This window comes from Tiliqua scincoides, chromosome 4, assembly GCF_035046505.1.
Source record: "Tiliqua scincoides isolate rTilSci1 chromosome 4, rTilSci1.hap2, whole genome shotgun sequence".
In the NCBI taxonomy this organism is placed as follows: Eukaryota; Metazoa; Chordata; class Lepidosauria; order Squamata; family Scincidae; genus Tiliqua; species Tiliqua scincoides.
The window spans coordinates 91,450,683-91,476,566 of record NC_089824.1 but is presented as its reverse complement, the minus strand read 5'-3'; positions in this window follow the sequence as shown (position 1 = coordinate 91,476,566).

The window sequence follows — 25,884 nt, the reverse complement described above, 5'->3', positions numbered from 1 at the left end:
CGGTGTGTTCTATTACAAAAAAAGCCCTGGGTAGAGGTATGTTCTCACTACAATGTTGGCCCTAGAGAAAATTAATGTGATGTAATGTTCAAGTTTTAAACAAGGGAGGCCTCATTTCAATTCCTTGTTAAACCCTGATGCAAACTGGGTGGTTCTGGGTAAATCAATATCTATCACCGGAACATCTCACTATCTAACACCTGAAACTGCAGCTAGCTAGCCCATGTGGTCATGGGAGCTGAGCAATTTGACTCTGGAACAGTTGTTCCAGCAGCTGCATTGGCTGCTGATTTGTTTCTGGGCCCAGTACAAGGCTCTGGTTTTAACCTTTAAAGCCCTTCATGGCTTGGGTCCAGAGTATCTGAAGGCCCACTCTTTCCCATATAGACTGGCACATCCTCTAAAATTTTTCAGAGGGGGCCCTTCTTTGTGTGCTCCCCTTGACTGAAGCAGCAGTGAAAGGAAGAGCCTTCTCCTTGGTGGCTCCCCAAATGTGGAATTCTCTCCCAGGTGAATTATGATCAGCCTCTCTCTGGACACTTTCTGACGGGGCTTGAAAACTTTTTTTTAATTTACTTTTGGTGGTGGATAGAGAGGGGGAGGAAGGGCCTGCTGGAGTTTGTATCAGCTGTAGTCTTATGCTTTTATTTTAATTGCGGTTTTTATGCTACTGTGGTTTTAAATAATGGTTTAATGTATGTTTTATAATGAATATTTTAATCTTTATGTTGTAAGTTGCCTTACAATTTGCCAGGTTTGTCACCTAGGCAAAAAGTAGTCCAAAATCTCCTAAATTAAAAAAAAAAAAATGAGCTTACTTGACAAGGTCAAAAGGGTATGGGATATGTACTCCTTTATGCACTCCATATGCACATGGATGCCATGTGGTACATACTGGAAACCAAACTGAATTGGGAAATTTCTCCATACATCATAGGCCAAGGGTTGGTAATCTGTTTGGACAAAGGGGCTGGATGTTTGGTGATGACAGATTTGAGGCTGTCATCACCAAACATCCAGCCCCTTTGTCCAAACAGATTACCATGCAGGGCATGGCAGAACCAGCTCGTGGAGTATCCTGTCCCACATACATTTTGCACAGGTCAGATGACTTTGGTCAGTAGGATGGATCTGGTACATGGGCTGTAGGTTGCTGATCCTGTCATATATTCTTCTGCTCTCCAGGAATGGCACTGAAAATAGATTCTTTCAAGGTGTTCTTAGATAGCTCTACTCTACTTCAAAGAGACATTGAGATGTATAAATTAAGATTGTAATAGAATTTTACCTGATCAATTCAGAATGAGTATGAAGTCAAAATGTTATTGTTGTTGGTATTTATATACCACTTTCCAACAAAAAAGTTCATAAAGTGGTTTACAGACAAAATCAAATAATTAAATGGCTCTCTGTCCCAGAAGGACTCAGAATCTAAAAAGATGCAGAAGAAAACCAGCAAATAACCACTAGAAAAGACCTTGTGCAGGCATGAAAAGGGACAATTATTCTCCTCCTGCTTAATATAAGAGAAGTACCATTTGAAAATGTGACTCTTGCCCAGTTAGCAGGTAATAAATAAATGTTTCAATGCAAAACTGAAAGATATGAAGTCTTTATAGCTCTTCATTCCTGTTCCTCCCTAATGAAAGGAAAACAATAATGGCAAATGTTGCAGAATTCCCCAAGGCCTCAAAGTGGTTGCTGGTTGTTGACCTAACAGCACAATGCTTAGCATGCCTACTTAGAAGTAAATCCCACCAAGTTCAGTAGCACTTACTCTCAGGTATATGTATGTAGGATTGCAGCCTAGGGAAGCTGCTCCAAAACAGCCTGGGACTTCATAGAATAAAAATATAAACCTGACTCTGTCCTTAGACAAACAGATCCAGCTAAAAGCACCATGTCGTGCCTTCTACGCCCTGTAATGTCTACTGAAGGAAAATGTGGGACTTGATGTCATCAGTGTGTGGATTTTACCCACTTCATTTGTGACCATCTGTAGCGGTAGGGAAATTCACAATGCAATTATGTCAGATCATCTGTTTCCATTTCTAAGCACTATTGGGGTGGAGGAGGAGAAATGATCTCGGTAACAACTAGTTTCAACTAGTTTTAAGAAACCCTGGTGAAAATGTCAAGCACATTTTAAAAATATATATAACATTAGTAACACTCTTGATAACATGACAGAATTCCATCGAGAAGATGCAATACAACTGGTCCAAAGAGCAAGACACTAGTCTTTATTCACAAGACAGTGTGTTTCCTTATTTGTCCCATTTGTATCCCACCCACTCACTCTCCAAGGAACACAGAGCCTCTTGCATGAGGTTATCTCATTTTGGGCTCACGACAAAGTTAGGTTAAGATGTTATTATTTTCCCCATGCTACCTAGAGAGCTACATGGGTCTCTAAGGATTTGTGAAGCAATTAAAAAAAAAGTCATGCAAGGCAGAGTTTAAAATCCAGTGTCAATCACGTTAGCATATAAAAACTTAATATGCTTCCCAGTCAGTGGGAGACTGCCTGTCATACTGGATGCATTTCATTAGATGACACTGAATTCCTATAAATCAATTTCATTTGGAAGGGTTAGTGCGATCTGAAACCTATGAAGTTGTAAATAAGAAAATTGGGTGGGAGGGGAAGAGTGAAAAAAAAAAATTTAAATGTTCCAAACAGTTGGACTTGAAACTATCAGGAGACCGTGTTTAAAACAAAATAAAGGACTCTTCTGTTAAAAGCATCTTTAGAGGCACTGTTTTGGCCTTCCTGAGAAGAATTCCTTTCCCTTACTGACTTTTTCACCATCCTTATTAAAGCTACTCTCAAGCTAACATGGAAGGTGGTTAGAATAGGAATGCACAAAAATTTGCTAAGATAAGGTATCAAGCTGTGATGCATGCCCTGTTCCACTTATATTTTGCCTCTGTCTTTGTATGATTTGACACTTTTGAGCTCAGAAGCCTCTGTGCAAGATCAGCAGCTAAATACTGCTGAGGCACCAATTTCCAGGCAGACTTTGTCTGCCTGGAACTCTATGCCTAGAGGGAAAGCACATGGGTTTCTGGATTAGGCTTTCTTCTTGTCTGGAATGGTTATCCCCGCTACAGAATTGGCAAGCACTTAGCGATTGGGCAGCCAAACCAGCCATCTAGGTGGGTTTCCCTCCTCCAATCAGGTAATTTGATGACATTGTCAAAGCAAAGTGGTATACAATCCAGCCCACAAAAAGTCTTCAGTTTTCTGGCCATTTGTTGGGAGTTCAGAGAGGAGCATCCATTTGCTCACTTGCAAGTGCAAGTCAGGGGCTTTCTTTACCAATGTAAGTAGCTTAAGTTAGGAACCATCTAACTCAGCCACTTTCAACCACTGTGCCATGGCTCATGGGTGTGCCATGAGTGGTCCACAGGTGTGCCACAGGAATTTGAGGGAAGGTCATTTATTAGTAGGGTCAATGGGGGAATGTGAGCTCCCACTGACAGCATGGTGTGCCTTGTCAATTGTAAAAACCTGATGGTGTGCCATGTGCCTTGACAATTTTAGTGCCTTGTTAATGTGCCACGAGATGAAAAGTTTGAAAAATCACTGATCTAGCTAAAACATATTGAAGGATTGCTTCCTTTTTCTAGTTGCGAACAACCCCTTATACATGCACATTTCCCTGGGTTTAACAATGCAACATGTTGGAAGGGGGTGTCTGTGGACTGTGTTTTGAGTAGTAACCCAACTCTATCTGCTGGGCATGACTGGTTACGGCAACTATCTGATGAAAACCTTTTTTTTTTATTTCCAAGTTCAGGCATTTTCCATCAGCCTGCTTGTACTTGCCCACCTTTCTTTCCTCATATTGCTTATATCCCTTTTTATTAGACTTTTAATCCCCTTTGTCTGCCTACTCCATGTTTTGGTTATCCCCACTGTCAAATATCTTCACTCTGCAGATGCTACTGTGGGTTTGATTTTTAATAAAAATTAGGGTTTAGTGCTGTCCTAGGAGGGGCTTTTTCCTTAGATGGCCCCCTCTGCCTAATCTCTGTATCCTGAAATGGTCGCAGCAGAAACAAAACTACCAAGATTTTGTTCTCCATTCAGCTGCTGAGTTGTGCTGGAAAGCTGGGAGCAGGAAGAGTGCAGGTACCTGAACCACTAGACATGAGTGCCCTTGGTCAGCGTCTTCTTCTCTCCCTGATATAAGGCATATCAAAGTTCCCACAATGTTCCTCATATAATTTGTCTGAGCAGGTCAATTTCTTTCTCTGTTCCCTCTATTTTACCCCCACCTAGCTCCAGTTCCCCCATCCCTACCCTTTCTTCCAGAGGCTTCTAGGAACAAACTTCTGAGAAACAAATGGGGATGGGCTGCAGATCTAAGGATAAAACAGAGAGGATACCTATCAGATGGCAGATTTTTGTGGTCCCATTATAAAGCTTCACATTGACAATTATTTTGTTTTATATTTTCCCATCATTTGGAGTGCCCTTTTAGATTTTATACCTTTACATCTCATTTAGAAGGGTGAAGCAGTTATTTTCAAACCTTTTACAAATCATGTGGATTGATTTTGTTCAAATTAAAAGGGGAACATTCCCATTGCATTTATAATCTGTGTGGCATTTCCTGGTTTTTCTTTTTAACATCTACATGCAATATTCCACATTTATTATAAATGGTGGTTATATTATCCATTTATGACTTTGTTTCCTAACCGTAGGGGAATAATTATTGGACCTTTTGGACTCAAGTGCATTTAATGAACTGTTGCATGACAAGTACATGCAGCTTTTCTCAAGGGTTTATTTGTTCAGGGGAAAACAAAAAACACTCACTTCAGTTCACAGCAATTAAGGAAGCTTGACTGTGGCTGTGTACATAGTACAAAAAGCAAGTCCATTAATAACGCATTGACGTGTGCATTAGTGGCAGTCTGAAATTTTAATTTATTTGGCTCTATTTATTAGGATGAATCTGCTTCCATTCCAGACAATGTACTGAATGAAAGATGGCATTAAGGCAAAATGAAAACTGAAACAAATGCATTATGAAAGAGATAGATGAAAGGAAGCTATTCTTAACTGCAGGACCATATGAAACAGGAAAAATGGTGTTAACAGCATACTTGATTGAAAGACAAACTGACCTAGGCAGGGAGATTTATTACAGAAGTAGGTTTCAACAAGCGTAGGTGATATACATTGCCACCTGAGTTCCTTTCCTTATCTGGACCCCAATGAACTAGCTGGTTATTTCTTTTGCTGTATGGAATCCTAAGGAGACAATCTCAGACCATCCTGCACCAAACCTCTTGGTTCACCAATACTGTGCCTTTCCCAAAACGCAGCTAAAGCCCCAGTCCTGTCCTCAAAATATACTAGCGTATCACCACGTATGTTGGTTCAGTGCCTGCCCTGCCAGTGTAGAACACCGTCCACCAACACACACACAACTGACTCAGCATAATGTCAGAAAAACATGCTAGTGTATCATCAGCCAGAAGAAAAAATCCTAGCAATGTGGAAACGTTTCAGATTCTGCTTTGCTTAACGCCCAATTTGGTTGCTTGCTTTGTTTAAAAACACATTTGTGTTTGAATTGTTTTCCCTGTATTTTAATAGACAAATTTCAGTTAACCATAATTACATGTCATGCCTCGTTATCCACTGAAGTTCTGTTCTGGAACCCCCAGTGGATAAAAAAAATTAGTGGTATCAAATCAGTGGAAAAATAGCTTTAAAGAGCCACTTCCAGGTTTCTTGCTCTTCCATTGTTGCTCCAGAATGCTTTGGTATAGATGCTATTCCACATTCAGACACGAAATGGGGTGAATAATGGAATGAAATTATAATTATTTAACAGTGATGGTAGGAAATTGGATTCCCCCCCCCCTTATTACAAAGCATTTAAAGGTGGACCTTAGTATCAGTGGTGAATCAAATCAGTGGATACCAGGTCCCACCTGTATTTTTAAATCCCTTTTCAGAATTGGATTAAATCTGCAAGGATGGATACCCTTCATGAGGGGACTAAACTTAGAATTCCTTATTCAAATAGAGCTGGGGTTTTCAATACAGGAGTTGATCTCTGATCATTTTAAAAGATTTCTTGTAGTCCTGCCACTTGCAAAGTTTTAGGAAGATAGGTGGAGGCATTCAGAAATTAACCCAAAAAACAATACAGGTTCAGTATCCCTTATCCAGACTGCTTGGGGTGGGAAAGTGTCTGGATTTAGGCTTTGTCTGGATTTTGGAATGATTGTATAAACAATAAATGCTTCCTCTTGCTCTTCACACTGTAACTCATACTAGCCTCTTTGACATTTTTCAACAAGGTCTGCATAGGTAGATGCCAGAGCAGAGAACACAGGCCAAAACACATTTTGCTTCCTTAAATGTTACACCAAAGAAAAGGTGTATGGTGGTTTGATATGAATTTGGGGTGCCGATTCCAAAAATGGCATCAACTTTGCCCTATCACGTCTAGTTTTGGAGACACAGCATAGCTTCTTTAGTGAATAGTTCAAGCAGCTTCCTCGTGAGGAAGCCTACACCTCATTCACTAATGAGGCTATACTATATCGCCAAAACTAGACGTGATACGGCAAAACGGATGCTATTTTTGGAATCGGCACCCCAAATTCATATCAAACCACCATAAAGTTTGGGAAAAACTTTTCTGACCCTCAATTTTGTAGGCCTGTTGAATAGAACTTAGAGCCTGTAACTGCACTTATGTGAGACTGAGCACAAGACCTTCTAGTGTTCACACTACAGAAAGTTAAAACTAAAACTCTTGGACAAAATTGTTTGGATTTCAGAATAGTCCAGATTTTGACTGTCCAGATAAGGGATAATCTACCTGTTTTAGAAACATGAAGCTTTAAACTTGTTTTCTGCTCAATTTCTAACCAAGTCATAAAATAGCAGAGCTGACCCCAGGCTTATTTTCTGAAAAAAAAAGTTCAGAATAAAGGAGTTCCTAAGGAAATCGGCCTTTAATGGCAACATACAATAATTATGAGTATTGGAGTTTAAATGCAAAGTCAAAATGAAACAAACCCTGGTACAGAAATGAGAATGGGAATAGTGAGCTGAATTTGGAAGTAAGAGAACCAGTCTGGATAATCAAGAAAAACATAAATGAATCCCACTTACAAAGAAGAATGAATAATTTTAAAACACCACAATAGAAAGGAATTGATAGATTTAAAGAACTGTGCAAAAGATTCATTCCAGAAGACAACTCTCATAGGGCAAAGGAAACAGTTGGCCTAAGCCCTGTATATTTTTACATTTTCATAATTCCCTCCCAAGGATCCTAATGACCAGAAAAGGAAGGCCAATACTAATTTGCAGATTTCATTCAGCTGCTATGTGCCCACTGACAACTCAGAGCTGTCAATCATATTGTCCCTTCTCTGTCATCCTCCTTCCCCAGCTGTCTGGAAATCACTTTTCATATATGGAAGATTCCATGCAGTGTACCCAGCTGGACACACAAAGACAAGGAGGGAGAGAAAAGCCAAATGAAGCAGTCACCCATCCATGGCTTCTTTTCCATTGAGAATGCTTTGAAGACACCTCACTTCATTGAGAGATCTCTCTGAAAAGGGGGATTCAGTCCAGAGCTGCAGAGTAAATGAATACAGAATATAGCTGGCAGAGCAGATCCTTCTGTAATGTTTAATTGAATTGAGGCAGGAGGGCAGGGAATTATCTGAAGCAGTCATCCCACCTCAGCATGTGTGTTACAAAGCAAGTTCCTGTTTTCATTTGTGTGATGTTAGATGTACTTGTAGTAGTTTTTAATTGCTTTTTGTTTACAAATATGCATATTGAGGGATGGGGAACAGTCTGTCAGTTGGAGTGCTAATCCTACAGCAGTATCTGTGCCCCAAGACAGGAAAGTATCCTTGCAGCCCTCCAAGTCTGCCACTTGTCATCCAGCTTCAAAAGCTCAAAATGTTTCCCTTTCCCCCCAGATTCAAAGAGCTTCTCTCTCCCCTGCGTCACTACATGAACACATACACTGATCTCATATCCCATCAAGGCAGGTAGATTTAACTTGCATTGCAGACATTTGTCAGATCTGACAGCTATTTTGATGAAATATCAGTGATGATTGTGGATGATGATGCCACACCATGTTTAATGTGGGAGCTAACTTGCACAAGCAGTATTTTTATTGCCCAGTCTTATCTTGACCAGACAATCACTGGGTGACTTTGGACAAGCCACCATTCTTTCAGCCTTAGACTCACATTGGATGGCAACTTGTAAGGATAGCAGAGCCACAATTTGTGTTGTAAATTCCACATGTGTCTGTTCCTTTCGCTCATGCAAATCCTTGCTGTCTAAATGCTAATGCATGTGGGTATTTGCATGTGTTAAGAGGTTTGGTTGTCAGAATTTTCTTTACTGTGCAAAGCTTTACACATCAAACCCGTTTTGTGTGTCATCGCGCTGAAGTGGAAAGGCAAGCAAGAGCTCTTTGCTTGTGCCAGAGTGCCCCTCCAAAGAGACAAGTGCAATGTCCAAAGCATAGCTGCAATGAAGCCCTCTTGAATCATCTGCCCTCTTCAGGGCTGCCAACTTCAGAAATGGTCTCGGCCTTTAACAGCAGGGTGATTGGCCCTTCTGAGTTGGTGATAGTACTCATTCTAGGCTGTGAAAAGCTTCACCGACTGTTAAATTGTGAATAATAAGGCAACCAGGGGCTTTTTTTCTTTCTGGTCAGTTGTCAACTGCTAAGACCTCTTGTCAACAGTTCCCATTATGTGTTTTTAGAGGCTGATACTGAGAGAGTTTTCAGTCAATAAAAACAACTCTTAATCTAGCATTTTCATTACATTCCTAACAATTGTCTTCTACATAATAGCCATTTAACTTTGGAGTGCTAATTTGGTCTAATTGTTCCATTGTGAGGGTCTTCTCCCCCCTCAGATAGTACCTTTTTGTGTCTCTCTCAAGCTCTGTATTAGTCGTAGCAGCCTCAAAAACCTTGATCTTCATGACCATGATGCTCACTTCTGCCTCTCCTAATGTAAAGATAATCTAATGTAAAGAAATCTAATGTATAAGATAATAAATCAGTAGTGCAAACTCGTTACTTAACGATTCACTCCACTGGGACTTTCTCCTCTGCTTTCACACCTTCCCTGCCACATTGGTAAAGGACAAGAAATTGTAAAGGGAACACACACATGCCCCACTAAATGCATGACACGAAAAGATCACCCGTCCTGGGAGTCCCTCTACACAGACAGGCCAAATTAGACTTATGCATAACCGCAGAGAATCGCTACGTAGGGGTTAGCTTTATTTTCAAATAGCCAAGGGTGGGATAGGCTGGGGTGGATGGCAAATAATGGTGGGAATTAGAACTTGGTTCCTGCTGTAGTTTTGATACTGAACATAAGAACAGCCCCACTGGATCAGGCCAAAGGCCCATCTAGCCCAGCTTCCTGTAACTCACAAAGGCCCACTAGATGCCTCAGAGCCCAATCCTGTGCTTGGCGGCAAGTGGAGCCCTCCACGAGCGCCTTGGATCCTGCAGAGCAGAGCTGCGCAGACCCACCTCCCTCCCTCCCCCAGGCACTTCCAGCCAGCCCCCCTCCCTGTGTCATGCCTCCGCATCACACCTCCCCTGCTTTCTCTCCGCCCCACACCAGCCCCCTTCCCTGAAACTCCTCCTCCCTGCCCCCGTCCCCACTCCCACTTACTGTGCCGCAGCTCGGCAGTCCAAGAGACCGCTGAGCCACGGAGGCTGCACAACCGCCCCGCGCAACCAGCCGGCACTGGGCTAGCACAGGCGGGAGCCCGGCGGTGAGGCTTGCAAACGTGCCTCATGGCACGTTTGCAACAATGCTCAGCAGCACGAAGCTGTGCCACTGAGCACAGGATTGGGCTCCCAGGCTTTCAAAAATATTCCCACAATACACTGGAGAGATTAAGGCAGATCATACTAGCCCATTATTATAATTCTGTATCTTATTAGCTGTAGTATGTAGAAGAATAAATTCCATGTTTTCGAACCATTGGACATGTTATCATGGCTGTCAAATTGTAATCAACTAGCTGATTGTAACTATCAGTGAGCAGTTGATTGTCATCAGCTCCTATAAATATGATGGTTTATGCTTTGTTTACACTTACGGCCCAAACCTATCTAGCACAAGTGTGGATAGGCCCCCTTGCCCTCTTCGTCTGCCTCATGACTGTGGGGAGGCAATTCATTCAGGATTTGGGTGCACAAATTTCTTACCGTATAGGCGAGTATCTATGGTAATTCATTCAACTTAAATTCTGCTGTGGATCCTGGCCATGGAGCTCTCCCTCCACATTTAGTGTGAGCACCTACCCTGAGGGGATAGATGCAATGGTTTATCCCTCCCCCCCAATTGGGAGCACCCTCACGTCAATCAAATATTGTCTCATGCCAAACCTCTGGTTCTCCCCACTAATCCCTGGAAAGGGGGTCAAGGTAGCCAATTGCCCAGCTCATCATAAGATGGAAAGCCTGAAATTCATTCCCCAGGGGTCACCAACCATCATTTCCAAGCCAAATGCCTCTTGAGATCAGTACTGACTTTGTCTCTGGCCCTTTGCAAACCTTAGGATGCACACCAGACCCCCTACTCCTATTCCCAGTCCTGCACTATATCTGCTGGAAGTGACCAACCTGGCTAAGCTAACGCCACACTTCAGAAAATAGTCTGGGTAGGCAAAAGGAAAATAGAACAAGGGCCACGGGTGACCAGCTAGTCTCAAGAGTATCCCTAGGGTGGATGCAACGTCACTTGAGGTTCAAATGGTGAGCTTGAAGACAAGGTAGGTTGGCCCACTGCCAGTTCACCAATAGGGTGCCACTCTGTTTTATTCTTGGCTCATGCAGAAGGGGCATTGAGCAATGGAGGCCACCACTTGTAAAGTTGATGCAGTTGCATTTTCCCATTGAGAGAATTGTGAATTATGGAGAACCAAACTAGTCCCCTATCAACAGAATCCTACCTTGAATTTGCTTACTTCATCAGGCTAGAGGAAATTGGCTTTTATATGTATCCAGATGTGTTTTCTATGTATAACAAATTGATAGATATACTTGCAACTTTTTTTACCCCGTACATTTTTTACTGTATCATTCATATATAAGTAGCTGCTTTACAATGATTTCATAGTACCTAAAGACATTATCTAAAGATGTTTGCAAGAGGATATTAATGCCTATAATTGGATTACCTTTTTAAAAATGAGTTATAAGTCAGAGTTTTACTCTCATAATATTTTATTCTAATATTTCTCGTTTGGAAACACACACCCGATGTTGATTAGATTCAGGAATATCATTCATTCAGTCTGATAGCACCCTTGATATCAATAAACCTGGACTACTAAACAAATCAAATGAGCTTTTAAAATCATTAAAAACAAAGTAATGTAGATTTGCAAGACAAATATATTCAAGAGAAAAAAAAGACAACCTAAGCAGTATGCCTCTGGTACAGATAAAAGTGTACCTAAAATTCATTTTGTTTCATCACAAGAAACAGATCACATACAAAGTAGGGCAACAAAACAAAAATATCTCCCATGAATGGCTAGCAGTGAAATGGACAACATTTTCAGCACTAAGAGTGAAATTAGGAAGCTGTTCACCAGCCAAAAAGCTGCAAGCTACTTTTCATGAATCAGTATACAGATCAACATAACATGTATAGCATAGTGGATGCAAACCACCATCCCAGACTTTTGTAATTTGGAGACTAAGAAAGCAAGCTGTGCACAGCAAAAAAAAAAAAAATACACTTGTAATATTGGCGGAGCCACAAACGTATAGGGAAGCCACTTTTTCTCTCAGCTCCTGTCTTTGTTATGGGGACAAATTGTCAAAACAATCCACATTTTTATAACCCTTTTAGACAGCATCAAAAAATCTGGTATGATTTTTTCAACATAACTTGTCTAAAATATTCCACTATTCATTTGCACTGCTTTTCCTCAGTTACATCATCATACAGCTAAAGCCCCAGGTGTGAACATTATCCATGCTTACAAAAACTCACAGGACATTGGCACGGCACAGCCCATTGCTGATGCACCCTATAGCTCTGTGGACAGTGTTTGAAGACATAGATGCGAGGGAGCAGAACCTATGGAATCCTATCTGTTCTCATAAGTGTTTAAGTTTTTGTAACCTATTGTGATTTCTGGTGTTTGTTCAGAGTTTAACTGTGCCAGGGTTTTAGTATGTTTTTGTACTGGCTTGTTTTCATTATGTGGTAAGCCAGGTTGAGCCCCTAAAAAAAAATAGTAGGATTGAACTATATAATAATTATTTGCTAGCACACTCATGGAAGCATGGGCACTGTCCACATTTACATAGTGACTGAAGAGGGCTAATGCCCAAGTGCTGTGTGGCAAAGGGTGCCACCCTGTTTGTTGCATGAGCCCTGATGGTATGGAGTCCAACAAGCATTGCTCTCACATGCCCTTAGTTATGTCATCACTTAGCCAAATCCGTCATCTTTTTTTCCTACTATGATGAATGCCCTGTTTTCCTTTGTTGTTTTTCAACAACACCTAGTTCACAACACCCCAGATTTTACAACTGTTGAAAAGAAGCAGTTGTAGATAGTGGATGTGACAATACCTGGAGATGCAGGGACTGAAGAGAAAGAACAGGGAAAGATGATGAAATAGAAACAATTGCAATTGAAGTCAAAAAACCTTTGGCAGAAAAAAAAACTAAAGCTGTACACTGTACATTGTTGGCACACTAGGCACAATACCAAAAGACTTGCGAAGAACACCTGAACATCCTCGGCGTAAATGAAATCATGATGCACCAACGATAGAAAGCAACCTTACTTGGAACACCACACACATTACAAAAATATCTGAATATCCCAGGTCTTTGGGAAAGATTCATTATTCAACAGGCAACGTGCAGTGTGGGGGTGGCAGGTAAGGCCAAACTGCTCCGTCGTCATCTGTGGAAAAGCACTGCAGTTGCCCAGTCTGCCTACATCTGAGGAGGATCTCCTTATACTCACTTTCTCAGGTGTAAGATGAGCCCCCACAGATATAAGCAGGCACAGCAGCTGCAGTGCTTTTTCCATGCAGTGCTTTTTCCGTAAAACAGGGAGGCCAGGGATAAGAGGCAGTCAGTGTGAAGCAGGGAGCTGTGAGGTCAACAGCTCCTGCTCCTAGGCCAGGTTTGGTAGCTCTGCTAGGGAGGAGGGCAAGGGTGCTGGAACCCCCTCCCCCTTCAGCCAATCTGAGGCCTCCCTGGGGGTGGAACAAGGCTGCTCCAGGCCCCTCCAGAGCAGGGACCCTACAATGCAGTTTGGTCTAGCTCACTTCTATATGTACAGTTTGATATTTCCGTGTGAAGAAATACAATTTTGGCTGAGCTGAAAATGTAGGATACAGTTTTCTTGTACCTTTGAGAAGTATTGCATTTTTAGAAATTATCTAAAGACACTTCCATTAACAGCTGAACCCTAATCTGTGCTGGGATAGGCAGGTCAATTGGCCTGTGCCATATCCAATTCAGGATAGGAGGTGGCTGCCATGCAACTTGGAGTTAGGGAATATCTAGCCCTTTAACCCAAGTAATGCCCCAACCACCCCTATGGGGCTACTAGCATCTGCACCAGTGAACTCACTGGCTGGGGTCTGACATGCAGAGAGTGGCGCTCTTCCTTGTGCCAACACCCCCAACTCCAGAGTAGTTGTGGATGTACTTTATAGCATGTTCATGACACTCCCAGGCCAGCGCAAGGGACTTGTGCCCGCTGAGTATGCATTTGGATTGTGCTCCAAGTCAGACAATCTGTTCACAATAAAGTATGGATGCCATGTGCAGTGCCTTGTTGTACCTTACAATAGTAATCATTCTCCAGACTAAAGCTGAAATTATGAGCAGTAATTCTGTTCAGTTTACCTAGCCCAAGGACTGTTTATATGCTTCTGTCAATAAATATGTATGTAATATGTAGCAAACCTTGCCCTGACTGTATATTCTGTAGTGAATCTGGACACATTTTCCAATCTTGCTTTTAAAAAAAAATTCTTTTGGAGTTTAAAAAAAGAAACTCAGAGCAAAGACAACACAGGATGTTAAGAGCAGTCACAGTGGGTCTTTCAACCTATGGTCTAAGTTCAGCTTCACAACTGACATTGTAGAAATATATATATCAGAGGCAAATCAGCTCCCATTCTTGCCCCACTTACATGAATCAAATGCTTTATGTGCTAACTTGTTAAATATTTGGTCAATTTGTTTATAATTCTTCTTTGATACATGTACACAGACATGCTGTTTTGCCAGATTCCCAATCCAACCTTCACATAGAGAATTTATGTCCACTTTAAACTAATTAGCTACCTTGCATTCCCCAATAATGGCCCCAGTTCTGCACTGCAGCACTATGACCCCACTACCAGGGTAACTCACCTGTTCAACCTGCAGATGTCTACCTTCCTCCCCTCCCCTCCCCTGCCCTGCCCTGCCCTGCCAGCAGCTTCTCCAGCCACTACAGCAACACCTTGGTCCTCAGCAGGTCTTGGGTATTGCAGTCTTCAGAAGTCTCTGTTTCAATAGTCTCCAGCAGTCCCCATTCCAGTAATCCTCAGAAGTCCATTTGCCCATCTGTCCAGTAATCCATCAACTAATCCACTAGTTCCTCAATCCATCAGTCTAGTTCTCTCTACTCCAAGCACTTTCTTTCTGCTCTCTCATTCTCTCCAAACTCCTTCCTTCTACAGCCATCCAGCTCTCCCTTCATCAGGTGCTGCTTTTATCCCTTAATGACCTGGTTGCCTCTAGTGGCTGCAGCTGTGCAGCACACTCACTGCAGTCTAAGGTCCTGGTGTTAACCCCGTGCTTGCCTGCCAGAGCAAGGGGCCACTGTTGACACCACACCCTAGCTCCTGGAGGGATCTTGCGTATTTGCATTACACATGCATGCAGATGCCATAAAATCACAAAATTTAAAATAGTTGTAAAACTACTGTGGAAATTGGGGGAAGGTGTGTTGATGTTGGTGTGCTAGGCCAGGGGTGCTCAAACTTTCAACTTTAGGGATGCTGGACCTTTAACAAGTGTATAGAAGAGAGAATTTCAGCAGGTGCAGCTTGTCATCTGTGGGATGACAAGTTGTACCTGCTGCAATTCTCTCTTCTATACACTTGTTAAAGGTCCAGCATCCCTAAAGTTGAAAGTTTGAGCACCCCTGTGCTAGGCAATAGGCTAGCACCTAAAAGGAATGAGAAGGTGGGTTCCTCACCCAAATGGCCTCAGCAGTCAACATAAAGAAGACATCAGCAAACATTTGCTGGGAAAGGTGCTTTGCCACCAGGATGAATAGGGATAATTGGTCTTGCCTCAGCTCCATTTAAAAGCACCACCACTTCAAAAGGTGTCTTTGTGCCCAGTTGGCAGGGATTCTGTTACTCTGTCTGTACTTATCATTGGTGGCTTATGATTTTTCTAACAGTGAGCACAGAGGAGATGCTGATTATATCTCGGCTGGTGTGGTAAAGTAAGGAACCCATGTGAGATGACTAGTAGTCACCAAGATAACACTCATTTGCTAAACAGCAATTCTATTTCTGGGACTGCTCTTTTCTGCAAGAATGCCACATTGTTGCTAGACAGACAAGCAAACTTGATGTTTTAGAAAGAATATGCCTGGCAATTCCTGATTACAACAAACTGAACCAAAGCGACACCTCTCCCGCCTTCCAGCTACTGACATCTGGAATGGCAATTTGAGGGGACTGCACTGCTGCTGATTACATGAGGGTGAAGAAAGATGCTTATCTAGGAAGAAAGAACTGTAAAAAAAGAAGGCAGCAACAAATTCAACTTGTCTGTAATTGTAAGGTCATATGCTTACAAAGTTGAAGTCAGAAGGACACGTTTAGCCAAGGGCTCTGCTCTTTCAGTTTGGTGCACTAGTTGGAGAGCTAAGTCCAGTGTCCCTCCCCAACTTTGCCATCCTTTATGAATGCTGGGAAATTGGCTTTTGAACCATTTGGGAGGGGGATGTAGATGGGGCTAAGCGTTTGTCCCACTTTCCAGTGTAGCTGAGTTCCTGAAGGCTGCCACTGGGTAGGTAACCCTGCCCCAAAGATGCCAGAAAGCATTGCGTTCTGCTCCTGCCCTCTCGCCAATTTAGATCTAAGATGATGCTATCTGACTGAGCAGGGTCTCCAAGAGGAATTTTGTCAGGGGGTACAAAGTTTCTTTTGGGCCTCTTCCCAAAGGGGGAGGGGGTGAAACAGAGTGGGGGAGGGTGGTGACAAGGGTGGGTGGAACAGGGGTGAGGAGGTGGCAAAACAAGGCAAAAGGAGGGGGTGATAACCAGAAACGTCTTTGGAGCCCAGGTCTACCGGGTGTCCCAATGCAGAGCCCAGGTCTACCTGCCCTTGCAGCGTCAGCAGTTAAATACAGTAGTATGGAAAACCAGACATACTCCGAAGTTTCTCTGAAATCTTTCAAATATAGAAAATTATTGCATAAAATTAGCACCATTGTATTCAGGCTCACGCTAGAATGGAAAGAGTCCTGTGTATACCAAAACAGCAGCTGTAGCCCTGCAATTGTGTCCCTGAACTCCCATACACTCCTTCATGGCAAGCGGATCTACACACCAAAGAGCTACTGTAGCAGCCTAGTTTCCTCCCAGATTTGACACTGTGTTAAGGAGTGTCACGTATGCATTCCTTAACCCAGCACATACGGCTTTTGGTAGCAGCAGTAGCCACGCACGCCACATGGGCATCCCACACATGCAGTGAGTCCAGGTGAGATAGGAAAATATAAGATCACAGGAAATTTCTGGGCTGCCTTCTTTGGCTCCTGGGCCCTTTTTTTGATCCTGGACACGGGAACAAATTACCCCCTTTACACCCTCTTGTGGACCCCGCAAGGGAAGGCGAAAGAAGGAGGCATTATTGAAATGGCAGGATCCTTGAAAAACTGGCAGCTAGCAGCAGTGGGATGGACCAAAGTTCCGGCCCTCCTTAAGGCCTGTGGAACCTGAAGCTTCTTGCCATCAGTTGAATTCAAGAGCGACAAGACTAGCCTCAGTCACATTCTCCTGAAAAGCAGCTTGTGCCATGCATGCATACAAACAAATGTGTTGTGCATCCATGTAAAGAGAACCTGTCAGACATCAAGAGACCTGCAAAGTGGCCCTGCTGCTGAAGGTCTACTGGCTGCTGTGCTCTCTTCGGATACCAATTAGGAATCTACTGTATAAAGAAAAGCCACTTCTCTAGGACTACTGGCACAGCTTGATTAGACAACTGGAACACAGAGGAACAGTTTTAGCTGACATAGATTTCCTCGCTGCAGTGCATGGAACAAGGTTTTTCATTCCCCTGATGATAACATCTTCTTGCTTCTAACCTGAAATCACTTATGCTTGATACACAAAATAGTGGCATTTATACCTAATCCATTTCTTACCTGGTTATGCTTCGTTATTGACTCAGACAAACCTCTGGAGTTTCTTCTTTGCACATGAAACATTGTAACCAGGGGACTGATGGGAGATGAGGTGAGCACAAAAGTGATTTTCGTACGTGCCACAAAGAGAGGTGATAACACAAAGCGAGCCCACGGGGAATGAGGAAAAATGAGAGTTATTAACTGCAACATTTGTCATTTGGTACCGTTAAACAGATTACCTGCTGCAGTCACAAACAAATATCACAATAGGAAACTTGTCTAGTTTCTTTTTAAGGTGTTGATTAACGGGGAAGAGGACCGAAGTGTATAAAATTTTGACTGGCTGGGAGAAATTCTCTCTCTCAGAGAGAGAGAGAAAGAGAGAGAGAGAGAGAGAGAGAGAGAGAACTATCAGTGGCATTCAGTAAAAGGGCAAATTAAAATACACCTTCAGCTATGTTTAATTCATGTTTAGTTCATGAATGTATGGAATTCACTGCTACAAGATACGGCTAATTGGCTATAGGGAGCCTCTAAATACAGGGACAATGAGAGAGCACTATTGCTTGCATGTGAGCTTCCCAGAGATTCATCTAGGGGTTGTTACTATTGAAAACAGGAGCTTGAACCAAAATTCACTGGGCTGTTACCTAAGTATCCTTTCATCAGTCCCTATTCAAACTTGAAACAGCCCAACTCACCACTATCCCTTGTTTGCTTTGAAAAATGAACAAGAAAGGAGTCAGCTTCTCTGGCAGCCCAATCCTAAATAAATCCCCCCCCCTCCACCGCTGATGCAGCCTTGCCAAATGGATCATGCCCTTTGTCCAGCAAGGGGAATTCAGATACACTCCCTCCCTCTTCCATTCTGCCTCCTGTCCAGCCCCTCCCATTCAGAAACTCCCACGTTCCTCCCTTTTCCTTTCTGTTCCATCCCCCCACCACTTCCTGCTGCCAGCTTATCTTAGTTACCAGAGCTAGCGGGCACTGGCAGTGGACCTCAGGCACCACTGTTGTTTTTTGAGGTAGTCCCGAAATGGCTGATGGTGCTGCATGCAGCACAATGCCATACGGCCATTTATGACATAGGAGCTGTGTCCTGCTATTGTAAAGGGTTGTCCAGTCCTAGTTAGGATTGGGCTGCTAGATCTCTTTAAACCCCTCATTCTTCTGGTTGCCATATGCATTCTTAAAGCCAGACATTATCCATGCCATGGGACGAGGGACCCAATCTTATGCACCCCACTTTGGGGAATAATTATTACCGCCCTGCTGTATTTTTTAATTTTCATTTGCAAATCTATTTGCAAGAAAGCCTGTTTTGGCTTCCTCTGGTTTCTGCAAGGTATTTACTTTCAAGGTGCAACTTCCAATAAATCCTTGCTGGGTACCAAATTGTTGTTTGTGCAAGCATCTCACGGAGGGCAGCTTATAGATTGATAAGATGGTCCTTCTGTTCCTATGTTGCTCTGCACAAACATATACATCAGGAAACATATGCATCCTCTTGAGAAAACAAATTGTTTTGTTCTCTTTTCAGCTATGTTACACTGTTTTTTCCGCCGCCCAGAAATATTGGGCTACAGATCCTTCATCATTTTTATTTGCAGCCTTGAGGATGCCAAATTGATTTTGGGTACTTACTGAAGCAAGGCATACTGTTTTAGCCGTTGTAGAAACACATCCCTGAAAAGAGTAGTGAGTTGGGAAGAGCACAGAATTTGTGGAACTTAGAATTCACTCAAAGATAATTTATCTGTGGGCGCAATTCTCTCCTGTGCTGGAACAGGCAACTCAAGAGGCTTGCACTGTATCCAGTGCAGGATAGGGGCCAAAAGTGGCTCATCCAGAGGCAAAGGGAAACATTTCCCCTTATCTCCAGGTCAGGGCCGCTGGCCCCTATGGGTCTCCTCGGACTTGCACCACCTCTTGAGTGGCTTGATATCATCTCATGCCTTTTCTGCATAAAATGTTACTATCATAGGCATATTAAACAACATGTATTTACAGGTTTTTGCAGTTTTGTTCACTCATAATGCCCTCTGGTATACACTTTAGTTTAGTCCATTTACCACAATATTTCTGGCTACAGGCCAGAGATGCCACACTCCCTGTATCTCTTTTGCATTTGATGTTGGCAAATGGATAAAGGAGGAACAGGAGGCACACCCCTTAAAGGCTCAGTTTGGTCAAGAGTTCTCCAGTTACTGACTCCTATTCTTCACTATCATGAAGTTACAAACATTAATTCTGGATATTTTTTGTTTTCCCGGCATGTTTTGCTTGGTGTTGCGTAGCTACCATAGGACAGCTCCTCCATTGTGTTCCCCCATTGTGAAAAAAAGCAATTATATTGCCCAAATATTACCTGAAAATGGGGTTGCTTGGATCTGGTTCCTTTTATGAGTCATAAATGCAGGTATGGCTACCACACTCTTCCAAGGCCCTCTGTTGATACATTTCTCTGCAAGCAAACAATGTGGTGCTTCCAGGTTGATGGATGAGGCTTTGAGACCACATTCATTAAATGGTTGCTAAGTGCTAATTAAAATCTAACTAACCAAGTTCCTTTCTACAGCACTCGGGGATTAGTATGTTTGGTTTTAGGGTTTTGTTTGTTTGTTTTTTTGTGCTTCTTACCCTTGTTTGTGAATAATTGTGAGAGCAATCCATTTATAATACTGTAGTGGCGTCTCTCTTTTTAGAGACCCAAACACGAATTGCTAATTGTGATTCATAATGATGGAAAAAAGCCCAAGCATCCAAGATAATTGTTTAACCTCTGCTGTTTTGCACTGACACAACAGGATTTGATACACCCCAAAAGAAGTGGAAGATGAGGGGCTAACTACGCAGTACTTATAAGGAGGAGTAACAAAACCCCAACAGCTGCATTTTCTAAGGAAAAACAGTTCTGGGAAGAGATTAATTGGTGAAGCAGGCACTGGGAAAGGGTAATGGGAACACTGAAATGAGAAATGTCCCGTCCGTCCCCCCCTTGCTGCCTCCCTGGCCGTGTTTAGGAGTGTTGAGAGAGAGGAAGATGGCAAAGAGGAGGAGGAGGCAACAGTACAAAGAACAAAAGTTTAGCTTTCACATGTTTCTATCACCCTTCCTCCAAAGAGCCCAGGACAGCATACATAGTTCCCTCCTTTTGTCCTCACAATAACTCTGAGGTAGGTGCAGCTGAGAGATAGTGACTAGCCTAAGGTCTCCCAGGAAGCTTCATGACTGAGCAGGGATTTGAACTTTGATCTCCCAGGCCTAAGTCCAACTTCTGAACCACTACACCATCCTGGCTCTCTCATCCTGGTCTAACAGGGCAGCTGCCAAGGTCCCAGAGCCTACTGAAGGACCAGCTGCTGATCCCGCCTCTGCGCTCACAATCTCTGTGTGGTGATGGAGTGATTCTCTCGGGAGCCTCCAACAGGTTTGCCAGGTCAGAAGCCTCCTCAAACCTGAGATTTAAGACTGGTCTCAGTGTGGAAGCCTGATGATGTCACATGCTTTTGTACTGTTGCATAACCAAAAATCTATTGTCAGAGCTGAGCCCCATAGCTAAGGGAGGGGAAAAGAAAAGAAAAAATCAGGGGCAGGGGGAAGAAGTCCAAATTGTTTGGAGAAAAAAGTTCCCAGTTTTCCCAGTGGAGCAAATGCAATATTTCCTTTGTCAGACTTATGAGTGCAATACATTTTTTTTAAAAAGAGTGTTTTAAAATGATATTGTACAAGCCAATTACACTGCTGCAATACTCCTGCTGCCACAGCACTCCTCCTCTCTCCCATTCCTGCCCTTCCAGGCCATTTGGAGGAGGTTGAGTGCCATACCAGCAGCACCCAAACAAATTTTGAATAGAGAGAGGAGGCAGTGAAGGTGGCCATCGAAAACCTGAGTTCTGGGAGTCTAGCTGGAGAGCCTGAGATGGCCATCCAAAACTGGAGCCCCAGGCTAAAAAATGTAAGACCTGGTGACTCCATACCCAGGAAGTCTGGGAGCCAGGGAGGGCAGTTTCCAAGAGCTCCTGAAACCCAAAGCTTGCTCTGGAACAGACAATGGAGAGGAAGGGGCTGCAGCAAAGGGAAGAGGAAAGTGGATTAGAGAGTGAAGGAAATTGTTTTGTTTTTTTAAAATTATTTTTTCTTTTTCCATAAACACATAAACAAACACACATACAAAACACATACATGCAAACATTGAGGTTGCAGGATACCATATATCAATTAATTAATAATTCATTCTGCCAATAATTTCTTATATCTCTTAATATAATCAAAAAAAGAGAAAAAAAAAAGAAAAAACAATTGTAAAAACCGCTGTCTAGAGGCAGTTAGGGGCTGGATGTGGGCGAACAAGCTGAAATTAAATCCGGATAAGACAGAGGTGCTCTTGGTTCGGAAATCCACAGCTCGGGTGCTGGACTATCGTCCTGCTCTGAATGGGGTTGCACTCCCTCTGAAGGAGCAGGTCCGCAGCTTGGGGGTTCTCCGGGATCCACAGCTACTCCTGGAGTCCCAGGTGGCGGCGGTGGCCAGGGGAGCCTTTGCTCAGCTTCAGCTGATTCGCCAGCTGCGACCGTACCTGAGCTGCGCGGACCTGGCCACAGTAACCCATGCCCTAGTGACATCTAGATTAGATTATTGCAATGCGCTCTACGTGGGGCTGCCTTTGAAGATGGTTCGGAAATTACAACTAGTACAGAACGCGGCTGCTCATGTGGTGGCTGGGGCACGTCTGTTTGACTCTGCCGAGCCGTTGCTTCGGCAGCTACACTGGCTGCCGGTTCTGTTCCGGGCCTAATTCAAGGTGCTAGTTTTGACTTTTAAAGCCCTTTATGGCTCGGGTTCAGGGTATTTGAGGGACCGCCTCCTTCCCTACAATCCTGCCCATGCTCTTAGATAATCTGGGGGGGGGGGCCCTTTTGACTGTGCCGCCACTAAGAGATGTGAGAGGGGCGGCGGCCAGGAAGAGGGCCTTCTCGGTGGTGGACCCCAAACTGTGAAATACCCTCCCCTTAGAACTGAGAACTGCTCCCTCGTTGCTAACATTTCGGCGTGGACTGAAGACCTTTTTATTTCAAAAAGCTTTTAATTGTTGATGGCTGGCTGGCATTCTTGCTTTTTTATATGAGAATCCACGGGGTTTGTTTGTTTTTTAGATTTTTAATTATTGTAATTGTTTTAATGATTGTTTTTAATGTTGTATTTTAAATTGTTTGTAAGCAGCCTTGTGTGCCCTTTGGGCAAAAAGGCGGGGTATAAATTAATAAAATAATAATAAAATAATAATAAAAAGAAGAAAAAAGGATATACAAAAAATACATATTCATTTCTAAAAACCCTGTTTCATATTCTATGTACTTCACCATTTCATCATCATAATCATCTCTTCCGAGAGTGAAGGGAATTGTTTAAGGGGATACATAAGTATTAGGGACTGCAAGGAGCAATTGAGCCTCAGTCCTGCCTTTGAAATTGGGTGGACACTTCCCTAGCGGTTTAGAGCATGTGCAAAAACATTTACATTTTTGAATTCCTGAGTGCAGCACAAAAATCCTTGGATTGTGGCTTTGAATTGGGTTCCCGTCGGTCATCAGGTTGCATGAAGGTGCAATCTTGAGTGAAAACAGAACTGTGCACATTTAAGCGACATTCTTAAAGTCACATGTCTGGAAACACCAACAGGTCAGATTTTAATTTCCTTAGTAAGCACCACAGGCTAGCTCAGGAGTTCATTATGCCTTGCTGCGTAAGCTCTTGTTAGCATGCTTACTATTACAGGGTTGAGCAATTCACAAGAGTCAAGTGATAATATAGGTGCTATTAACAGCCTGCAAGAAACAGCCTCATCAAAGAGAACCTGCCACCATTGACAGCTTGCCCACAAGATCGCAAACATGGCAAGTTTCATCTTTCTGCTAAAGCAGCATCAAGCAGCATTTTTCTTCATTTCCATTGCAGATTGAGTGTGGAAAACATTGACGTGAATACAAATGGACCTTTCCCCAAGGGCTTACTAATATACCTAATTCAATTGCTTTTCTATATATCTCACTTTTTTTTGCTTCGGGTAAATGCAATTATGGTCAGGATCGTGGCAAACTGTGTACTAGGTTCACATTCTGGCAAACAAGCCCCAGTAATCTTTCTTGGAAAATAAACATTTGCTTCTCTGGGGAAGTTTATAACCCTTTTTGTACATCCTGGAATACTTCCTGGTTTCACATCTCTAGGTATATTTAGATGCCTCTCTCTTAATTCACATCAAGATTGAAGAACTCACTTACCCAAGACCAAGGATGGCCAACTGGCCAAATGTGGCCTCCCAAAGCAATTTTATCCACTGCCTGGTGTCTCTTCCCCCCTCCCTCCCCAATGTTTTCAAGTTGTAAGAAACAGCAGTTCTACACTTTATGTTACACTTCTGCTGGATTTTGAATGTGAAGGGAAAATGTGCATAATTGTATGCAATGTTAATCCCGAGCACACAAACCCCACAACTGTGAAATCATTACTGCTAGATGGTGACAATTGCAACACAAAGCTGACTAGTCCCTCCCCTAAACTGCTGGCTGGGCAAATGGGTAAACCATGAGAATTCCCTGGGAACTGGGATTCCTTGTCCTAAGCTACCATTATCAAAGATTTTCTGGCCGTATTAAAAGTGTAACAGGCAATCTGACCAAATTCTGGCCATAGGTATAGTATAAGTTCAATATCTGTGAACTAGCTCTGTGGTAAAACATCTTATTGGTCTGTCATGTCATGTGACCAGTTTGATTTTCAGGAAAATGCAGGGCCAAAGTGCTCCTCACCAGCAGGATTGGTCAATTTCTCCCCCTGCTTGCTATTTGGGGCTGCATCTGAAGTGAGAATTTAAGCAAGGTTCCAAATTAATTTTGGAACATCCCTTTGCTGCTTTTTATTTTTTGTATATAGAAGAATTAAAGCATCTTTCCCAATTTTGAAAAAAAAAATTGTTGTTTTCAGAAAAGTGAAAATTTTTCTGCGGGAAAAAGCAGAAAAAAAAAATCCATCAACAACTCTGACCACTTGTGGGAGAGGGTGCAGGAGAAGGTTCTGTGTTGTCAAGGAGGCATAATCACCACCACAGCTCCTTCTCTGGCACCTCTTTTCATGGGCACTCAGAGCGGTTGCGAGGCACTCAGAGCGGCCAATGACTTTTTTTCAAATAAAGTAGATGGGCACTCAGAGCAGCTCATAACCTTTAGCTACGCCACTGAATAGTGATACTTGTTTATTCTTTATAAAGTGCCTCCTATATGTGTTGTCCTTGTTACATAAGACCATGTGGAAAGCTTCTTCCCCTCCTCCACCCCCACTGGATCCGAGTGTGCTGTGAGTATAAACAACAGACTCACTGCCCTGGCAACTGAACCTGTGGAATCTATAGATGACTCAGTAACAGGGGTTCCTAATATCAATTTGTGTCCAACTGAAGTGAGGGGGAAAGCTGGAAGAGCTGGAAAACAAACTTCCCCCAGACAGAAGCATAAGTCTAATGGCGTCCAGATAAGGCAGTCTGCCTCTCGTTGCACTTTTCAACAATTGGGAGAAATCTGCTTTATATCTGCAGAGACACTGCTAGTGATATTAGGTCACCTAAACAAAATAGAAGGGCAATTAGAAGCCTTAATTCAGAATCCAGCTCACCTAACTTTGAACGCTGCCAAGTTCCAACCCCCGGTAATTAACGCCGCCGGGGATGCCATTAAATCATCCTCCTCCATATCAGAGACAACAGGCTGTAGCAGAGCACAACATGAAGAACAAGGAAAGTGCAGCAAATACTCCAAAATAATCAGATACTAATCCACTTCCCCAGAAGAGATGCCCACCTTTGGAAATCTAAAGAAACAATACTTTTGTCCCTCTCCCAACTTTTGAACTTTCAGGTTGTCCCTCTGGACATAAAGCATTTTCATTTTTTACCCTCCCAGTTAACGTACAAAAGACTTTTTCTTGATTTCAGCTCAGCAAGCGTGTCTCTGCAGATATTTCACTCAGCACAGTGGCTCAGAAGATTTGATATCCTCCCTCAGCGTGTCTTTAAAGAGCGAGGCACCAGAACATTAATCAGGAAAAAAGCTAAAAGTGCTGATGTTAACATCATATCTGGGAAGTCAGATATGCCAATAACACGCAATCCAGATCTTCATGGTATTTCACCTGCAAGACAAGCTATTGAGAAGGTCAGATATCAAGTACATGGGCATGATGAACTGGTAGATCTGAAGATAAGACTAGATAGTCTCTTGGAACAAAGCAGACAACCTAACCGCAGGCATGAAGGAAAAGATCTGGTATCTGAAATGACAAGTGAGGTGAGTGAGCTGATGGAGTCTGATATTTCTATAGGTCTGAACCCACCTTCCAAAAAGCTGTCAAACTTTGTTATAGAAGTTGC